Raw genomic sequence first — 20,092 nt, forward strand, 5'->3', positions numbered from 1 at the left:
TCCACTGCCATTCCCCACAGGGAATGAGTTCCTTGCTCTATAGGGACTGACTGGCGAGATACTGAATAGGAGCAATGCTCTTTCTTGAGGTGGAAGAAACTGGAAGATGAGGCAATTTATATTACTTGCATCAACTGTCTGGTATTTAGCTTTAAATTTTGTTATACAAAGACCTAGTCAAAAGTTGTCCATTCACCTTCCTGATTTAGAAATGGTGTATGCTTTGTAATCAATCGTCTTCCTTATACACAATATTACTGGATGCTTATTTTAAAAAATGCATGTGCAAGCTGGAAGAACCATTCTTTGCATGCAAGAAACTATATTTTTCAATGTATACTAATAAATGTGACAATAATAAATCAAATCAAATCTGAAAGTTGCAAAATCTTTCACTAACAGAGTCACATTTAGAAAATCTTGAGAGATCAGGGGCTGGATTCTCCACACCCGGACGCCAAAATCACGGCCGGCGCAGGGTGGAGAAACCATTTTCCCTCAAGGAATTGGGACCGACGCTGGTTCCCCGATTCTGCCAGCCCCGAAAAGCGGCGTTCTCGGGGAGTATGCTGCACCGCCTAGGACCTACCTGGGACCATTTGCCAGAGGCCCACTCTGCCCCCGACTGGCCAAAGTCCCGACGGCATGGAACTAATGTGCTCCAGCCCGTCGAGATACTCGGGTGGCTGCTGCAGACTCAGCCCTGGTCAGGGGCGGGCCGACCGGAGGGCGATGGGGGGGGGGGCTTATAGGTGGCCGGTAAATGTTTGTGGGTGTTGAGGGTCGGTGCACGGCCGATGGGGGGTTTCTGTTTTGGGTCCAGTTGTGCGGTCTGAGTCTGCCATGAAGCACGGAGTGGCCGCTGGAGGCTGTCGCCATGCGCATGCGCGGTCACCGACCCGGAAGTACAGGGGCCCGCATCTGCAGCAAAAGCTGCGAGATCTACACCAGGTCCCTGCTAGCCCCCTGCAGGGCTGGGAATTAGTGGCCCTTTCACGCCAGTTTTTCTGGCATGAAACTCCACCATTTTGGAGAATCTAGCTCCAGATTTAAAAGAAACAGAATGGCTTATGAAAGTTGGCCACAAAAAAGTATTAAACAGAAGTAGCTAAAAAATTGCACAGTATCCCCATCCTCCACCTCCATTTTGTTTAGAAGGTCCACAGAATACTTGACAGCAAATAGGAGGGATATGGTCAACAAAGGCATTCCTTGATAAGGGATATTATCCCAGGCACATTTGATTTTGTTTTTAAACCAGTCCTGATAGCTTTCACTTAATTTCAGACAAAAAATGGACAATTTAGTTTCCTTCAAGACATTGAAACATAGACGCTGCAAATCTATCTGTAGGAGTAGATATATTACTTGAATAAAATGGGGGAAACTTGCTTTTAGCAATTATAGTTAACATGCTTAGACGGAAGATATCCATCACAAAGGTAGGTTATCAACCATAAATAATTGTGATGGGATATTTTTTCTTTTAAGGCAGTGGTTCTCAAATAATTTGGGTTAAATAACTTATTTTTCAAATAGATCATCAATCATGAACTCTCCAGCTAAATTAAAATACCATAGGCTCCTTGCATATTCACATTTGTGATTGTAAAGTTCATCAGTGTCCTGTTGACGGGGCTTGCATGAAATTTCACCAAGGCAGTCTGACATAGTGAACATACACGTGATTGATTTGAAAACCTTTATCCACCTGAAAGGTAACCCCACAGTTTCAGCAATATGCCTGTTGAATACATCACCATACAACACCTTCCTAGAGTAGCAGTAAGCTTGGAGTGAGACCAACTTGTGCCATAGCAGCAACAGGTCCCATTCACACTATTTCTTTGATCTGTTATGATTCCAGTTGGTGCTACTACTGGACAAGTCATATCCTAGGGTGGAACTAGGCCTTATAGATCTTAACTAACCTTAATATATAAGGATTTATAAGGATAACACAAGTTACACAATCTATCTTATACTCTAATGTTCACAAGTGTAGAGTCCAGTAAACCACGCCTGTGGTCAGACACATCAAACACTGAAACCAAATCAAAGATGCCATCCCAAACAGATGCTATGGATATCCCATCAACTCCCCCCCAGACATCTGTCACACTGAGAGCCAACCAGTCTCACAGAAGTTCTGTCTTTTAACTTGGGTATCTTCAACAAGGATCCACCTCCAGGGTTTCAACCTCACCGTCTGATGTTCCTCCTCTCTTGGTCGCAATATGCATTCAAATTTGGCCTTCCACACACACTCTCAGATACTCAGCCAGGCCAACAGAACACCACTGCTTCACATAGTGTGAAGTTACAGACTTTCAACTGTCTCCTTGGATGTCTGGCTGATCTCAGCCCACTTGCTATAAATCTGTTTCCAGCAGCTTCCTCTGGTTAAACTTGGAGCGTGCCTCGACTTCTCACTCTTGATTTCACTTAAAAAGACCTTTTCCAGATTCCTGTCGTTTTCCTTTGACTGAATGTAAAGGTCTTCTTGGACCTTTCTCCTTTTCCTTTAAGGTTAATTCCAGATTTTCTTTCATTGAATTCATATTTCACCATCTATCAAGGTGAGATTTGAACCCAGGTCCCCAGAGCATTACCCTGGGTCTCTAGATTGCTAGTCCAGTGACAATAAAACTACACCAACACCTCTCCCTATATTCAAAGAACGATTACCATTACCTAAAATTAGCAGTAGAGAAAAGATTATGGGCACGGTTCTCCCATGCCGCGCCTTATGGGAGAATCGGCGTTCACGCCATTTTTTCCCACGGCGCCGGTCCGACACCGTTCCGCCATTCTCCCAAGCGGCGAGAACGGCTTCATCGAGGTTGGCGCCGTGCCTGCCGGAGAATCGCCTGAGGTACTAAGTACGGCGATTCTCCAGGTCCAGATGGGCCGAAGTCCCGGCGGCATGGACCCAGGTCACACCATCACCGTTCCCACCTGGTAAATAAATTCGTCAGCCAGTTGTGCAGGCTGGAGGACGGAGAAGGGGGTGAACAACGGAGAAGGGGGTGGACGACAGAGGAGGGTGTGGAGGAAGGAGGAGTGGGTGGAGGACAGAGGAGGGGTTGGAGGATGGAGGAGGGGGTGGAGGAAATGATGCCGCCGTGCAGTTGGGGGGGGGGGGGGGGGTTGAGGGCAGGCAAAGTTACCCGCAGGAGCGACATGCCAGCCTACCTTCCATGGCAGGACGGTGGCGAAGACACGCTTCCAAGTGCAGGTCACGCTGATGGGCCGAGGCAAGTGGCGTCTCAATGAGGAGGGACGGGGTTAAGGCACATGTGTTTGCAGCGGTACAAGGCAGCCAGGGCACCCATGTATGCCATGGGCCCTGGCTGTCGAGGTGTCAAAGTGGTATCATTAAACATGTTGTTGTCTCTCCTTCCCCCCCCCCTCATTCCTGTAGGTTGTTATGTTTGCGCACCGTCCAGCAATGTTTTCCGCCGCGACGGGAGCGCCTGCCCTACAGGTAGCTATTTGTCGCCGCTGTCGAAGGCGGTTCAGAGCAGCTGCTGGAGCGGCGGCTGCAGCAAAGGGACTGGCAGCAGAGGGCCCCGTGCCAGCCGCTCATGCTGCAGGCCCTCCTGCCCAACAGGTGCATGAGGAGTCGGCGGGTGACAATGACCACCACATTGTCGGGCATGCGGAGGACGATGATTCGGATCCTGATAGAGAGCAGGGGGAGGAGCAAGAGCAGGTGGTGGTGCCAAGGCGCCGGAGACGCCCCATGGGGCCGAGCGCACCGGGACCGCACGTCGTTCCAGGAGTTTCCAGATACGGCATGCAGGAGGAGACTCTGATTGAGTCAGGAGACCGTGGCAACACCTGGCACCACGTGGAATGGACATGCTATCCCGGTGGCCGTCAAGGTGACGGTTGCCTTCAATTTCTTCGCAACGGGGTCCTTCCAGCCGCCGAGTGGGGACCTCTCTGGAATCTCGCAGGCATCGGTGCACCGGTGCATCCGGGCCGTCACCGGCGCCCTGTATGAAATCGCAGAACGATACATAAATTTTACCAGGCTGACCGGGCAGCGGGATTCGCTTCAGTGGCCGGGATGCCGATGGTCCAGGGGGTGATTGATGGGGTGTAAGTCAGCATGCATCCACCCTCGGATAACAGACATTGTCCTGAACAGGAAGGGGAACTACTTGATGAATATTCAGGTTGTCTGCGACCATCGCATGAAGATTATGCATGTGTGCTCCCAGTACCCTGGCAGCGTGCATGATGCTTTCATTTTAGCTCATTCGTTCATCCCCGCTATTTTCGAGGGACACCCCCCAGGCTGAAGGGCTGGTTGCTGGGCGACAGGGGGTACCCCGTTGCGGTAGTGACTGATGACGCCTATACGGAGGCCACAGACCGACGCGGAGCCCCACTATAATGAGGCCCATGCGCGACCAGGGGTGTTGTGGAGAGGTGCTTTGGCCTCCTGAAGATGAGGTTCCGGTGCCTGGACCGCTCTGGAGGGGCCCTGCAGTACCACCCCGACAGGGTCGGGCGCATAGTTATGGTCTGCTGCGTCTTGCACAACATTGCCCAACAGAGGGACGAGGTCCTGGAGGAGGATGCGGGTGTTGGGGGGGGTGGGGACACAGACACGACCTGGGAAGCGGGATTATGGCTAGGAGGCTGCACGACGACACCGTCAAGGAGAGCGAGCACGCGAGGCATTGATCGCTGCACGATTCACAAACTAGGGGGAGGGCATCGCTGAGCAAGCCACTTGCACCACGGATTCCGCACCACCCAGCACCCCCCACATCCCGCGCCATCGCACAACCCTGCAGCCCACACCACCACTTTCACAGCACCTTACACCGGCTGCACATTGTGAATGTTTTAACACAGTTGCTTGTGTCAGCTGGCGTGATCATGTTGAATGATGACAACCCGCTTGGCGATGACCTGTGACCATGATCGCGACTGACTCATGGACAAAGTTAAACCCCCCAGCTCGGTGGTCCCTGTATGTGTCATGGACAACCCACCACATGGCCATGTGGGCCTGCGGGCGCCCCCCTCACGACCCCTCAGGCACTGGACATAGCACAGAGGCATCTAGATTTGGTGTTAGTGAATTTAATTGTGACATTCACATACAAGGCCCTACAACTAAGCTGTGCCCTGCACCTGTGTCAACTTACTACGTGCCTAACCTCTTGGCCTTACGAGCCCTACTACTACGTCTTGGTGTTTCCCCAGACGGTACAGCAGGAGTGGAGGTGGACTGCTGAGACTCCTGCCCAGCGACGTTGGTCCCCTTCGGCACCCGTTTCCTGGGGCGACCCGGCTTGGATGGACCAGGCTGCTCGGCGGGCGTGCTGGATAGCGTGGTGCCATCCTGTTCTGCCCACTGCCCACCAGATGCACCAGGGACAGAACGGGGGGAGATCACGTGTTCCGGGACCTCCCTTGCTGGAGTAACCAGGACGGCCACCAGAACCACCTCCTCCCTCGGGGAGCCCGGTGGCCCCCGGGCCTCACTATAGGATGGTGGTGCCCGCAGAAACATGCACCTTGGCACGACAGACACCTGGCACCGCCAGTCCTGGAGGCCCACTGTGGAATCGACTGGGGTTTGAACGTTCCCAGCAATGGAGCTCAGGGAGTGCGCAATCCCTGTCAGCCACTGCGCAACCTCCCACTGGGATTCTGCTACGCCGCCCAGCACGTGGCCAAGGCCACTGATGCTCTCAGAGATGGCCTGCTGAGACTGGGCCAGATCCCGGAGCGCGGCAGCAGTGTCCAGTTGGCTCTGGCGTATGGCTGCCTGTCCTGGGCCACGGATGACGCTTGCACATCAAGCCCCACGCCTTGCAAAACCTGACCTATGGCTGAAACCGTTGCCCTCTTTGCCTCCACCGCGGATGCCACCTGTGCGGTGTCGGGCTGGGTGGTAGCCATGACCGGCATCAGTCTCCAGGACGCGGATGGACTCCTCCAACTGCGTCTGCAGTTGCTGGAAGACGGCCGGCATCCCGTTATCCACTCCCTGGGTTTCCAAATGCATCGCGTCTGTGGGTGGGTCTGGCAAGTTCAGGCACCTGGGAACTGTCTGGCAGCTGGGTGCTGGGCCTGGGCTGCCCTCTGACCGTCCAGCCCCTTGGCCGCTCCTACCTCCACCTGCTGTACCGGATTGGCTGTGTGGTGCGCACCAGTCAGTGACCCCTAAGTCTCATCACTTACGTGCCCAACTGAGGTGAGTGTATCTGCGATGGTGGATATTGTGGGTGACAGCAATGCCGCAAACACAAGCTCATCTGTCCCTTCGCCTGGGATCTCGTGGGTCGATCCTTGGACCGGCGCTACTAGTCTGCGACCCACGTTAGGTGCCGTGTCCTATATGTGCATCGACTGTCTAGCCGTCCTCTGTGCGTCACTGTCCACAGTCCCTGTCCTCTCTCTCATTCACTGTCCCAGCTCGCAGCCCTCTCATCATCCGACTCTCGGCCAACAGTGTCCTCAATGTCCGTCGTGTCTTCGTCCTGGTCATGTCTGTCCGTCCTCTGTGTGTCCCCCTCTAGTGCCACGCCCTCCTGTCAGTCTTCCTTGCACTTCCTTGCCCCCTCTGCTGTGCATCCGTGGGGGTGGGTGTGCTTGCACCTGGACGGCGGGGGCTTCTCCACGACATCCCCGGACGATCGGCTCCTGGCCCTGCTGACAATGACGACAATGAGGCATCTATCATTAGACACTTGGGAGTCGGGTGAGGGCGCATTCAGAGGAGGTGCAGTGTCGGAGGGGGGGTGGGGGGGCATTGTGAGTGGGTGCAGTGTCGGGGGGGGTTAGGGCGGCGTGGAGGGGGCATTGTGAGTGGGTGCAGTGTCAGGTGGGGTTTAGGGGGTGGAGGGGGCATTGTGAGTGGGTGCAGTGTCAGGAGAGAGTTAGGTGGTGGAGGGGGATGTGTCACGGGATGGACTGAAAGGGGGGGGGGGCTTGGTGGCAGTGGTATGGTGTGCAGTGTAAGAGGTTTGGGGAGGTGACGGGCTGAGGGGGTGTAGCCAGGCAGGGGAGTCTCACTTGTTCCTGCGCCTCCGACCTGGCATAGCGCTACCTCCTGGGTGGCAGCTCCCCCAGCAAGGTCCAGAGCCCTCTGTTCATGGACGGTGAGGGGGTGCAGCACAGGTGATCCCCCTCTGGTTCTTGAACGCTCACACATATTGTGAGCAGTCTTGTCCTGCGGGGAGGGGGGAGGGGGGGGGGGACCACACAGAGTTAGGTAGTCAGCATCAAGATGCGCAGATGTTGTCACCATTATGACTGGGTGCCCCCCACCCCCCCTGCATGGGCGGGGCGGGGGGGGGGGGTTTGTGGCCCGTGGAACCCTCGGGGTACTTACCCTGACAGCCCTCGTGAGGTCATGGAGCTTCTGGTGGCACTGGACCCCAGACTGGGGAGGGTGTGCCCCACAGCGCTTACGGCAGTGTCCACTTCACGCCAGCCATGCCTCACAGTGCTAGCTGGGTGTCGGTGCCCATGTCTTGGACACAAGATGGCCCTGCGCTCTTCCTCGGCGTCCAGCAGCGTCTCCAGATCACTGTCCCTGAACCTGGGAGTGGCACAGCAGGGCTCAGCCATCTCGATCGTTCGGGTCCTCTGTGCACGGATCATGTACTTTAAATGACGCGGCGCAGCGTCAACCGGGCGTCGCGTGAGGACGCCGCCGCTCTGGCTCCATGCCCACTGCGTTCTTACGGCCCCGCTGCTGGCCCCTTTTCAGGGCCTGAATTGATCGCGCCCGAGGCCGTTTCGCACCGTCGTGAAATGTGGCGGCTTTCACAACGACGCGGATACTCTGCCTCATTATCGGAGAATCGTGCCCTATAATCCACTAACATGATGGACCCAAATTTACTTTGACAAAATGATATGACGCTGCCTGGTCAATTTCCATGAGTTTTTACACAAGTTGCTGCAAGTGGGAAATCAAAATGGTACAACATGCTCAAGAGAGAATCTGGGACCTGTGTGAACAGGGCAAATAACTGTGTATTCCCTTACTAAGATCTTGGAATTATGAATTAAAATATGCAGAATTTGAACTAGGAAGTGTAAGTAGAATACGGAATTCGCTGTCAAATCAGGTTTGGAAAATGAAACCGGGTTAGAAAAAGAAAAATCAGATTGAGAGGTACCCGGACACTGAAAGAATGTAATTGCACTCATATGAAAATCCATTTTCAGTGCCAAAGAGGTTGTTTTGGAGTAATTATGTCTTAACGCACCATTAAAAAGGGTACTTAGACTGAACAAGGCAAGCCCATTTCTATGGCTTCAGTACAGGAACATCAATATCTCTGAATGGTTAAACCAGGCAAAATATGCCATTTTTTCGCAGCTTATGGCAGAATAGTGCAACTCTGACACCAACGTCTGCCATTTTGGAACTGCATTTGCATAAAGTTGTTATCTGATTTGTGTATAGATAGATAAGTGAAAATAGATAAGTCCCCTGGGCTGGATGGGATTTATCCTAGGATTCTCTGGGAAGCTAGGGAGGAGATTGCTGAGCCTTTGGCTTTGATCTTTACGTCGTAATTGTCTACAGGAATAGTGCCAGAAGACTGGAGGATAGCAAATGTTGTCCCCTTGTTCAAGAAGGGGAGTAGAGATAACCCTGGTAACTATAGACCAGTGAGCCGTACTTCTGTTGTGGGAAAAGTCTTGGAAAGGTTTATAAGAGATAGGATGTATAATCATCTGGAAAGGAAATTTGATTAGAGATAGTCACCACGGTTTTGTGAAGGGTAGGTCGTGCCTCACAAACCTTATTGAGTTCTTTGAGAAGGTGACCAAACAGGTGGATGAGGGTAAAGCAGTTGATGTGGTGTATATGGATTTCAGTAAAGCGTTTGATAAGGTTCCCCATGGTAGGCTATTGCAGAAAATACAGAGTCATGGGATTCAGGGTGATTTAGCAGTTTGGATCAGAAATTGGCTAGCTGATAGAAGACAAAGGGTGGTGGTTGATGGAAAATGTTCTGACTGGTGTCCGGGTACTAGTGGTGTACCACAAGGATCTGTTTTGGAGCCGCTGCTGTTTGCCATTTTTATAAATGACCTGGAGGAGGGCGTAGAAGGATGGGTCAGTAAATTTGCAGATGACACTAAAGTCGGTGGAGTTGTGGACAGTGCAGAAGGATGTTACAAGATACAGAGGGACATAGATAAGCTGCAGAGCTGGGCTGACAGGTGGCAAATGGAGTTTAATGCAGAAAAGTGTGAGGTGATTCATTTTGGAAGGAATAACTGGAAGACAGAGTACTGGGCTAATGGTAAGATTCTTGGTAGTGTGGACGAGCAGAGAGATCTTGGTGTCCATGGATCCCTGAAAGTTGCCACCCAGGTTGAGAGGGTTGTTAAGAAGGCGTACGGTGTGATAGCTTTTATTGGTAGAGGAATTGAGTTTTGGAGCCATGAGGTCATGTTGCAGTTGTACAAAACTCTGGTGCGGCCGCATTTGGAGTATTGCGTGCAGTTCTGGTCGCCACATTATAGGAAGGATGTGGAAGCATTGGAAAGGGTTCAGAGGAGAGTTACAAGGATGCTGCCTGGTATGGAGGGAAGGTCATATGAGGAAAGGCTGAAGGACTTGAGGCTGTTTTTGTTAGAAAGAAGGTTAAGAGGTGACTTAATTGAGGCATACAAGATGATCAGAGGATTAGATAGGGTGGACGTTGAGAGCCTTTTTCCTCTGATGGTGATGTCCAGCACGAGGGGACATAGCTTTAAATTGAGGGGAGATAGATATAGGACAGATGTCAGAGGTAGGTTCTTTACTCAGAGAGTAGCAAGGGCGTGGAATGCCCTGCCTGCAACAGTAGTGGACTCACCAACACTAAACGCATTCAAGTGAGGCCTTCACTTGGCCTACAAGGAGGCCTTCAGGAGACGCGACAACGCAAAATTGCTGAGCAAAAACTTATAGCTAAGTTCCGCACGCATGAATGCGGACTCAACCGGGATCTGGGATTCATGTCGCATTACATTCGGCCCCCACCAACAAGCCTGGACTTGCAGAGGCCTACCGACTGAACTGGCTTGGGACAATTCACACCTCTTTAACATGGAGTTACCTCTCTCTCTGCATCTTTGATGATTTGATTGCCTGCAGGTGCTCGCATTCCGGGGCATCTCTGACTGTGTCGATATAAACATTTCTGGAACAAGCCTTTCCATTCACCTGAAGAAGGAGCCGTGCTCCGAAAGCTCGTGTTTGAAACAAACCTGTTGGACTTTAACCTGGTGTTGTAAGACTTCTTACTGTGCTCACCCCAGTCCAACGCCGGCATCTCCACATCATGGCTACCATTGACACCGCAAACTGCCGGCTCAAAGTGGAGAGGATCTCCAGGAAGATCGCGCATATAGACACTGACATTCAGTTTCTACAAAGATGCAAAAAGCAGACAAGATCCCGAAAGGACTACAGATCAAAAACCCACTCAAGTCGACTTACAACACAGACTACGCTGAAAGACTCTGCCACCGCACCTCTGTCCCACTCCTCAAACACCTCGTACACCAACTCTACAGCAGTCGACGCAACCTGGAAACCAAGAGAGAGGCCATATTCTCAACTTGCGCTCAGGACACAGCAGACCAGCTGCGGAACACCGCCAAACAGATGAGACAGCAATACTATGCCACCTACATGCACACCAAGAACAGGAAGCTTGAGAAACTTGGCATCACCACCAGCAGCAATCAAGCTTCTCCCGGTACAACAGTCGAAAACAATACAGGGAAATCCATTGTCAACTTGTCAGACTACACCCTTCAACCAGACGAAATCGAAGTCCTCAGCAGAGGGCTCAATTTCTGCACCACCACCAAAATGGACCCCATCAGTCTCGCGGCAGATACGGAGGAATTCATCAGGCGAATGAGGCTCCGGGAATTCTTCCACAGACCCCAAGAGGCCGACAGCGAACCCAGGGACACGACCAATGAACCGGAACAGCAGACCGCGAGATCTGCAGTGCAGCAACCGAAAAGGAAAGAGTCAAATTGGACCCCTCCGGAAGGCCGCTGCCCTAGACTCGACATGTATGCTCAAGCCGTCAGAAGTCGTGTCAATGCCAGATTCATCACTCGCAATCACAAGGCAGCCTCAAACGTCACCCAAGCACAACGCAACGCCATCCGCACTCTCAAGACCAACCGCAACATCGTCATCAAACCAGCAGACAAAGGAGGGGCCACCGTCATACTGAACAGAACAGACTACTGCAAAGAAGTATACCGACAACTCGACAACCAGGAACACTACAGGCAGTTACCCGCAGATCCAACCAAGGAACACATCCGCCAACTCAGCAGACTGATCAAGACCTTAGATCCAGACCTTCAGAACACCCTACGTGCTCTCATCCCACGTAATCCCCGCATTGGAGATCTCTACTGCCTCCCGAAAATACACAAGGCCAACACACCAGGCCGTCCTATCGTTTCAGGCAATGGGACCCTGTGTGAGAACCTCTCTGGCCACATCGAGGGCATCTTGAAACCCATCGTACAAGGTACACCCAGCTTCTGTCGCGACACGACGGACTTCCTACAGAAACTCAGCACCCATGGACCAGTTGAACCAGGCACATTCCTCGTCACAATGGATGTCTCGGCACTCTACACCAGCATCCCCCATGACGACGGCATTGCTGCAACAGCCTCAGTCCTCAACACCGACAACTGCCAATCTCCAGACGCAATTCTGCAACTCATCCGTTTCATTCTAGACCACGTCTTCACCTTCGACAACAAATTCTTCATCCAGACGCACGGAACAGCCATGGGGACCAAATTTGCACCTCAATATGCCAACATCTTCATGCACAAGTTTGAACAGGACTTCCTCACCACACAGGACTTTCAACCGATGCTATACACCAGATACATTGATGACATTTTTTTCCTTTGGACCCACGGCGAGACATCACTGAAACAACTACACGATGACATCAATAAGTTCCATCCCACCATCAAACTCACCATGGACTATTCTCCAAATTCAGTTCCATTCTTGGACACACTCGTCTCCATCAAGGACGGTCACCTCAGCACCTCGCTTTACCGCAAGCCCACAGATAATCTCACGATGCTCCACTTCTCCAGCTTTCACCCGAATCACATTAAAGAAGCCATCCCCTATGGACAAGCCCTCCGTATACACAGGGTCTGCTCAGACAAGGAGGAGCGCAACAGACACCTACAGATGCTGAAAGATGCCCTCGTACGAACGGGATATGGCGCTCGACTCATTGATCGACAGTTCCACCGCGCCACAGCAAAAAACCGCACCGACCTCCTCAGAAGACAAACACGGGACACCACTGACAGAGTACCCTTCGTCGTCCAGTACTTTCCTGGGGCGGAGAAACTACGACATCTTCTTCGCAGCCTCCAACACATCATCAGCGAGGATGGACATCTTGCCAAGGTCATCCCCACACCCCCACTACTGGCCTTCAAACAACCGCGCAACCTCAAACAAACCATTGTTTGCAGCAAATTACCCAGCCTTCAGAACAGCAACCACAACACCACAAAACCCTGCCAGGGTAATCTCTGCAAGACATGCCAGATCATCGACATGGACACCACCATTACACGTGGAAACACCACCCACCAGGTACGCGGCGCGTACTCGTGCGACTCGACCAATGTAGTCTACCTCATACGCTGCAGGAAAGGATGTCCCGAAGCGTGGTACATTGGCGAGACCATGCAGACACTGCGACAACGAATAAACGGGCATCGTGCGACTATCAACAGGCAGGACTGTTCCCTTCCAGTTGGGGAACACTTCAGCAGTCAAGGACATTCAGCCTCTGATCTCCGGGTCAGCATTCTACAAGGAGGCCTTCAGGAGACGCGACAACGCAAAATTGCTGAGCAAAAACTTATAGCTAAGTTCCGCACGCATGAATGCGGACTCAACCGGGATCTGGGATTCATGTCGCATTACATTCGGCCCCCACCAACAAGCCTGGACTTGCAGAGGCCTACCGACTGAACTGGCTTGGGACAATTCACACCTCTTTAACCTGGAGTTACCTCTCTCTCTGCATCTTTGATGATTTGATTGCCTGCAGGTGCTCGCATTCCGGGGCATCTCTGACTGTGTCTATATAAACATTTCTGGAACAAGCCTTTCCATTCACCTGAAGAAGGAGCCGTGCTCCGAAAGCTCGTGTTTGAAACAAACCTGTTGGACTTTAACCTGGTGTTGTAAGACTTCTTACTGTGCTCACCCCAGTCCAACGCCGGCATCTCCACATCATGGCATTCAAGTGGTCATTGGATAGGCATATGGACGATAAGGGAATAGTGTAGAGGGACTTTAGATGGGTTTCACTGGACGGCGCAACATCAAGGGCCGAAGGGCCTGTACTGCGCTGTAATGTTCTATTAACAGTGAGCGCCATTAACCCACCATTATTTTCATGGTAATTTCTTGCCTGATAACTGATGTGAAGGCAGTGCAATGAGATTGCATATTTTTGTACAAGGTTAAGGCTGTGATAGCCTAATTCACAAAACTGCAAATAGAGTTTTACAAAAGCTTGTGGTGTCATCAAATGACTACTGCCCATGATTGAATCCAAGGCCATCATACCTCATCCGCTGACAGTATTGGCCAATAGTAATCAATGCTTCGATACTAGGGTACCTAGTTTTCTATTGATTCCTGAAGTACACAATGATTTCAAGAGATGTTTGGTCCAATCTACAATGGCAACAAAATTGCTTTGACAGATGTTACAGGGCATTCACTCGTTTATGAAATGTTGATAAAAAGATGATCAGTAACCATTTGTGTCGTATGGTGCCAACATATGGTGGAACTTAAGGTATGGACTCTCTATGCCATATAAAGTTATTCTTTATGATATAATTTTGCAGTTTTCTATTAATTTCTAACTTTTTCAAGATTATAAACTTAATATGGAAACGGAATGCAAATGTATGTTTTAATGGGTGGTTAATATGCCCACTCTTCAACAAACCTAGGACACAATTGCTTTCGATGTTTTTGTGCGTGCTTTGGACCTAGAAGAAAGTAAAACTGCGCAGGAAGGCATTGGGTACGTGTCCTGACATCATATCGCACTATGGAGATTTTGCCCACCGACAATTAATAAGCTTGCTAAGGCTAGTAAAAATGCAATCAAATAGAATTACATGTTGCCTGTGCTATTTTTAGGTTGGCACACTAACATGGGTAGGTGGCTATCCCTTTTCCCCCACTTTTCTCATCCATTGGCAGGATAAAGGGGGCTGGAGCATTTGCTGTGAAAGTTAACATTCAGGTGACAATTTGGTGTTGCTTTAGCCTTGAGATTTTAAGACTTTTTCCTATGTTTCTTTGAAGCATTTGCTTTGTTAGCCTTGTTCTGAATACAGTTATCAATTCTGCTCATAGCGCCTCAAACATGTTTATGAGTATTACATCTTTGTGCCCCCTGCTTGCTGACAGCTGCATTGGAGGCAGAATGATGACTCTGCTATTGTGCTGGCCATGATGATCTTGGCAGTTATCCTCTTGATGCCGGTGGCTGAGCAATGACCACCTGTGTGGGTGTGCCGTTACTTGACATGGCTGGAAACCCCTATTGTCGCAGCAGCAGATGATGGCACGGTGACTGGCAGAGGAGCAGCAATCCTCACCCGGAGCACCATAGGAGGAGCCCACAGAGATGACAAGCAACATGTCCACCAGTATAAGGTACATCTATACCTCCCTGCTCACCACTGATTGATGCGAACCTAGCAGAGAGACTAGGTGTTGTATCCACCTCTCACACTGGCAGTGTGAAGGCTTGCAAGTCTGAGCATAACCTCGTGGGCCACTAGTTCTGCTTCTGAGACTGCCTCCCCATGAGTGTTGCCATTCTCTCAATAGAGGCGGCTTTGTACTTGGCACTTGGTACTCAAGTTGAATGCAATGCTCATGCTCACATATAGACATCTTAGCGATCTCTGCCAGATCTTTCTGCGCATTCCCCTGGACATCCAGCATGTGTGTCTGATGGACGACTCAAGGCGCATCAGCCTTGGGATCAGCGTAATTCCAGTCTCCAACAGTCCTCTGACTGGTGGCACTCTGCCACCACCAGCTTCCCACGTGATCATGATGCACCCTCACCACTGTGCCCTACCAACTGAGTTGACATAATATTGACCAGCCTGTATCTGCTCTGGTACTTGGTACAGAGAGAGGATGCATCCGCCACAGCACCGTTTCTGGTGTTAATAGACGTTCCTGGGGCTGGCTCTGGAGAATGACTTATCTGAGGGAGGAAAACAACCGGTCAGCATTTTCACTCACTGTATAGTCATTGTGAAATGAAAAAATGAAAATGTTCCCCCCCCCCCCCCCCCCCCCCCCCCCCCCCCCCCCCCCGGTTCCTTTTTCAACAGGGGGTTAAAGTGGTAGTATGACTAGGGGTATTACGGTACCTGGAAGTGCGAGCTGCCATTGGTGCACAGGACTCGCTGCCCATTGGCCCAGGTATGTCATGTGCCTCTCAGCCTTTTGGCTGAGAGGTAGGTAGCTCTGCCTACGAGGCGGGGTATAAGAACCCGTGTTCCCCGGCAGACTGCCATTCTTCTGTACGTCTGTTGCTGGGTCCACTTCTTGTGTATTAAAGCTTACCGTTCGGACTTTATCTACATTTCGTGTCCATTGATTGTGAATCACACACCGAATACAGACAGAAGATATAGGGGGGTGTCAGAGGTAGGTTCTTTACCCAGAGAGTAGTGGGGGCATGGAATGCACAGCCTATGGAAGTAGTTGAGTCGGAAACATTAGGGACCTTCAAGCGGCTATTGAATAGGTACATGGATTACGGTAGAATGATGGGGTGTAGATTAATTTGTTCTTAATCTAGGAGAAAAGTTCGGCACGACATCGTGGGCTGAAGGGCCTGTTCTGTGCTGTATTTTCTATGTTCTAAAATCGCTTATTGCCACAAGTAGGCTTCAAATGAAGTTACTGTGAAAAGCCTCTAGTCGCCACATTCCGGCGCCTGTTCGGGGAGGCTGGTACGGGAATTGAACCGTGCTGCTGGCCTGCATTCAAAGCCAGCGATTTAGCCCTCTGCTAAACCAGCCCCACTGTCCATGCGCGGAGGCCGTGTTAGACTGATATCAATGGGATCAGAGTAGCTCTGCGATTGCCGAATAATTGGATACTTTTCTTAAAATTAGAAATTCTTATAAGGGATAAAATGACCATATATTAGAACATAGAACAGTACAGAACAGTACAGGCCCTTCAGCCCACAATGTTGTGCCGACAATTTATCCTAATCGAAGATCTACCTAACCTACACCCCTTCAATTTACTGCTGTCATTGTGCCTGTCGAAGAGTCACTTAAATGTCCCTAATGACTCTGACTCCACCACCTCTGCTGGCAGTGCATTCCACACACCCACCACTCTCAGTTTAAAGGACCTACCTCAGACATCTCCCCGATACCTTCCTCCAATCACCATAAAATTATGTCCCCTTGTGACAGCCATTTGCACCCTGGGGAAAAGTCTCTGGCTATCCACTCTATCCATGCCTTTCATCACCTTGTACACCTCTATCAAGTCATCTCTCTGCCTTCTGTGTTCCAGTGAGAAAAGCCCTAGCTCCCTCAACCTTTCTTCATAAGACATGCCCTCCAGTCCAGGTAGCACCTTGGCAAATCTCCTCTGTTACCTCTCCAAAGCATCCACATCCTTCCTATAATGACGTGACCAGAACTGGATGCAAAATTCCAAGTGTGGTCGAACTAGAGTTTTATAAAGCTGCAGCGAAACCTCGCAGCTCTTAAACTCAACTCCCCAGTTAATGAAAGCCAACACTCCAAAAACCTTCTTAACAACCCTATCAACCTGGTGGCAACTTTGAGGGATCTATGTACGTGGACCCCAAGAACCCTCTGTTCCTCCAAACTTCCAAGAATCCTGCCTTTAACCCTGTATTCAGCATTCAAATTTGACCGTCCAAAATTAATCACTTCACATTTATCAAGGTCGCACTCCATCTGCCACTTCTCAGACCAGCTCTGCATCCTGTCAATATCCTGTTGTAACCTGCAACAACCCTCAACACAATCTACAACTCCCCCAACCTTCGTGTCATCGGCAAACTTACTAATCCACCCTTCCACTTCCTCATCCAAGTCATTTATAAATACCACAAAGAGCAGAGGTCCAGAACAGATCTTTGCGGGACACCACTGGACACCAACCTCCAGGCGGAATCCACTACCACTCGCTGTCTTCTTTCGGCCAGCCAATTCTGTATCCAGACAGCCAAATTTCCCTGTATGCCATGCCCCCCAACTTTCTGAATGAGCCTACCATAGGGAACCTTTATCAAATGCCTTACTGAAATCCATATACACCACGTCCACTGCCTGACCTTTATCAATGTGTCTCGCCACATCCTCAAAGAATTCAATGAGACTTGTGAGGCATGACCTGCACCTCACAAAGCCATGCTGACTATCTTTAATCAAACTATGTTTTCCTAAATAATCATCAATCCTATCTCTCCGAATCCTTTCCAATATTTCACTCACCATAGACGTAAGACTGATGGACCTGTAATTCCCAGGGATTTCCCTATTCCCTTTCTTGAACAGGGGAACAACATTCGCATCCCTCCAATCCGGTACTCCAGTGGAGAGTGAGGACGCAAAGATCATCGCCAACGGCTATTCCCTTTCGTGAACAGGGGAACAACATTCGCCTCCCTCCAATCATCTGGTACTCCAGTGGAGAGTGAGGACGCAAAGATCATCGCCAACGCCGCAGCAATATATTGTTTCCATTCTTCACCTGTCCCACTTCTGACCACTGGACTCTTACCTTTCTCCAAGATCCATGCCTCCGCATAACCCAAGAACCTTCCCCTGCACTCAAGCTCGAGGATGTTCACCTCATATCTAGTGAGGATTACAAAGTTAGCCATCCCAGCATGAGTTGCAGAGCGCTCTGTGTTATTATGGTTTCTGTTCTAGAAGTGCAAACCTCACAACCATTAATGAGCAACCCTCCACCTACAAACACCATACCATGCTTTCCTCCCCCCTCCCCTCACAAACTATGTTGAAGTTCCCGACATCTGACCCTTAGATGGACCCAGGGCTTCTGATCTTATCCCCCAGCCTCAAGTCACAGATGTGCCTCCTGTAATTATGATTCTTACATTCGAGCACTGCTCAGGACACCACCCTTCCAGACTTCTCCCCAATGGATGATGCCAATCTGGAACTCACCCTTGTCGAGTGCAGCAGATCAAGAAACTTCGTCTGACTATGTATGCTGCACTACATTATGCCTGCTGTCATGCACTGCCTCCATGAGATGGCCCAGGCAGTCATCAGAAAACCTTGGGGGAGGGGGCTTCATATGTTCATATGTGGAATTCAGACTCTGGATATCAATAGATGTGGTATCACGCAATTCTCTTCTGTTACCAACTTTAGTGCAAGGGTAACAAAGACTTGTAAATCAACATCAACATTAATAACTGTAAAGAATTGAGTCAAAGCACTATATGAAAGGAAATAATCTTACCCTTTTAATGAGTAAGCTATTAGGTTAGGATTGGTCAGGTTGACAGAACTGTACTTTCTGCCATGGCTTATTTGTTTGACAGGAGATAAGGACACATTTTGAGGTGGCTATAATCTGGTCGCATACAATTATATAATTACACTTGAAAGATGGTCCAAGAAGCCAATGTCTGCAACTGAACTCAAGTCAATTAAATGTTTTCCAAGTGGAGCATTAATATTTCAGCTGCTGGGCCAGTAATCTAATCAAGGTACCTAATAAATTGTATTCTGCATATTGATCTTGTAGTATGCTTGACCAAAGTAAATTTTACTCATTAACCACCTTCTGATGGAGCTGACATAATGTGATTGGTAATGATACCAGGAGAATATAACTGGAGGGCATCACTCCTAGATCGCTTTATTTTATACAGGACAAGATCGAAAATCCAAGGGTGTCCCTTTGCAAAACCTGGATAAGCTACCTGCAGCATTTGGTCACAAAATAATTTGGGCAGCACGGTAGCATTGTGGATAGCACAAATGCCTCCTTCTGCACTGTAAATTCTATGAAATTTAGAAGAATATCACTATTTCATTGATTTCGAAAACCCTACTGTTGTCAGATTAGTAATCTTTCCCACCACCAACCCAAAACACAGGCAATGCCCATCTCCAAGGAGAGTCTAAACATCTCCATACGATATTCAATAGCATTACCATCTCTAATTCCCACATCATCAACACTCAAGAGGGATTATCATTGACCAGAAATTTAACTGGACCACAATTTCCGCCAAATTGCAGAATGTTAGATCAAATGAGAAAAGTTGTATGAAACTCGCTGACTTCAAAAAAGCTTTTCCTGGACAGGATGGTGGCGCAGGGTCCTGTACCCAAACAGGCGCCGGAATGTGGCGACTAGGGGCTTTTCACATTAACTTCATTGAAGCCTACTTGCGACAATAAGTGGTTTTTTTTTCATGGCGCCGAGGTCCCAGGTTTGATCCCGGCTCTGGCTCACTGTCTGTGTAGAGTTTACACATTCTCCCCGTGTTTGCGTGGGTTTCGCCCTCACAATCCAAGAAAGGTGTGCACAGTAGGTGGATTGGCCACGCTAAATTGCCCCTTAATTGGAAAAAAATGAATTTGGTACTCTAAATTTAAAACCAAAAGGATTTTCCTTGCCTGATTGAACAGTACTATGTGCAATTTCAAAGTCCTGGCGAGGATCACACAGCCAGCTTGGGGGGGGGGGGGGGGGGGGGGGCAGTGCTTAAATGCCCTGGCAAAGCCAAGATTGAGATCGGGGTGCCATTTTTAAAAGGCATCCCTTGGGTTGTGGGGGTTGAAACCCACACAAACACGGGGAGAATCCCTATTTCAAAGTTACACTTAAGGCCATCCGCTCTGCCCCCCCCCCCCCCCCCCCCCCCCCCCCCAAGGAGATTGGGGCCAACATGGGGACTCCCCCCAGGCATTGGGATCTCTCCTATCCCCATGC

General features: G+C 50.0%; 1 protein-coding gene across 4 annotated transcripts in view; it reads right to left on the reverse strand.

The window, feature by feature from the left end:
• The window catches only part of rbm19 (RNA binding motif protein 19), a 377,192-nt gene that overhangs the window by 23,581 nt on the left and 333,519 nt on the right, over positions 1-20,092 (reverse strand). The window lies entirely within an intron of this gene.

The sequence above is a fragment of the Scyliorhinus canicula genome, chromosome 1, assembly GCF_902713615.1.
Source record: "Scyliorhinus canicula chromosome 1, sScyCan1.1, whole genome shotgun sequence".
Taxonomy (NCBI): Eukaryota; Metazoa; Chordata; class Chondrichthyes; order Carcharhiniformes; family Scyliorhinidae; genus Scyliorhinus; species Scyliorhinus canicula.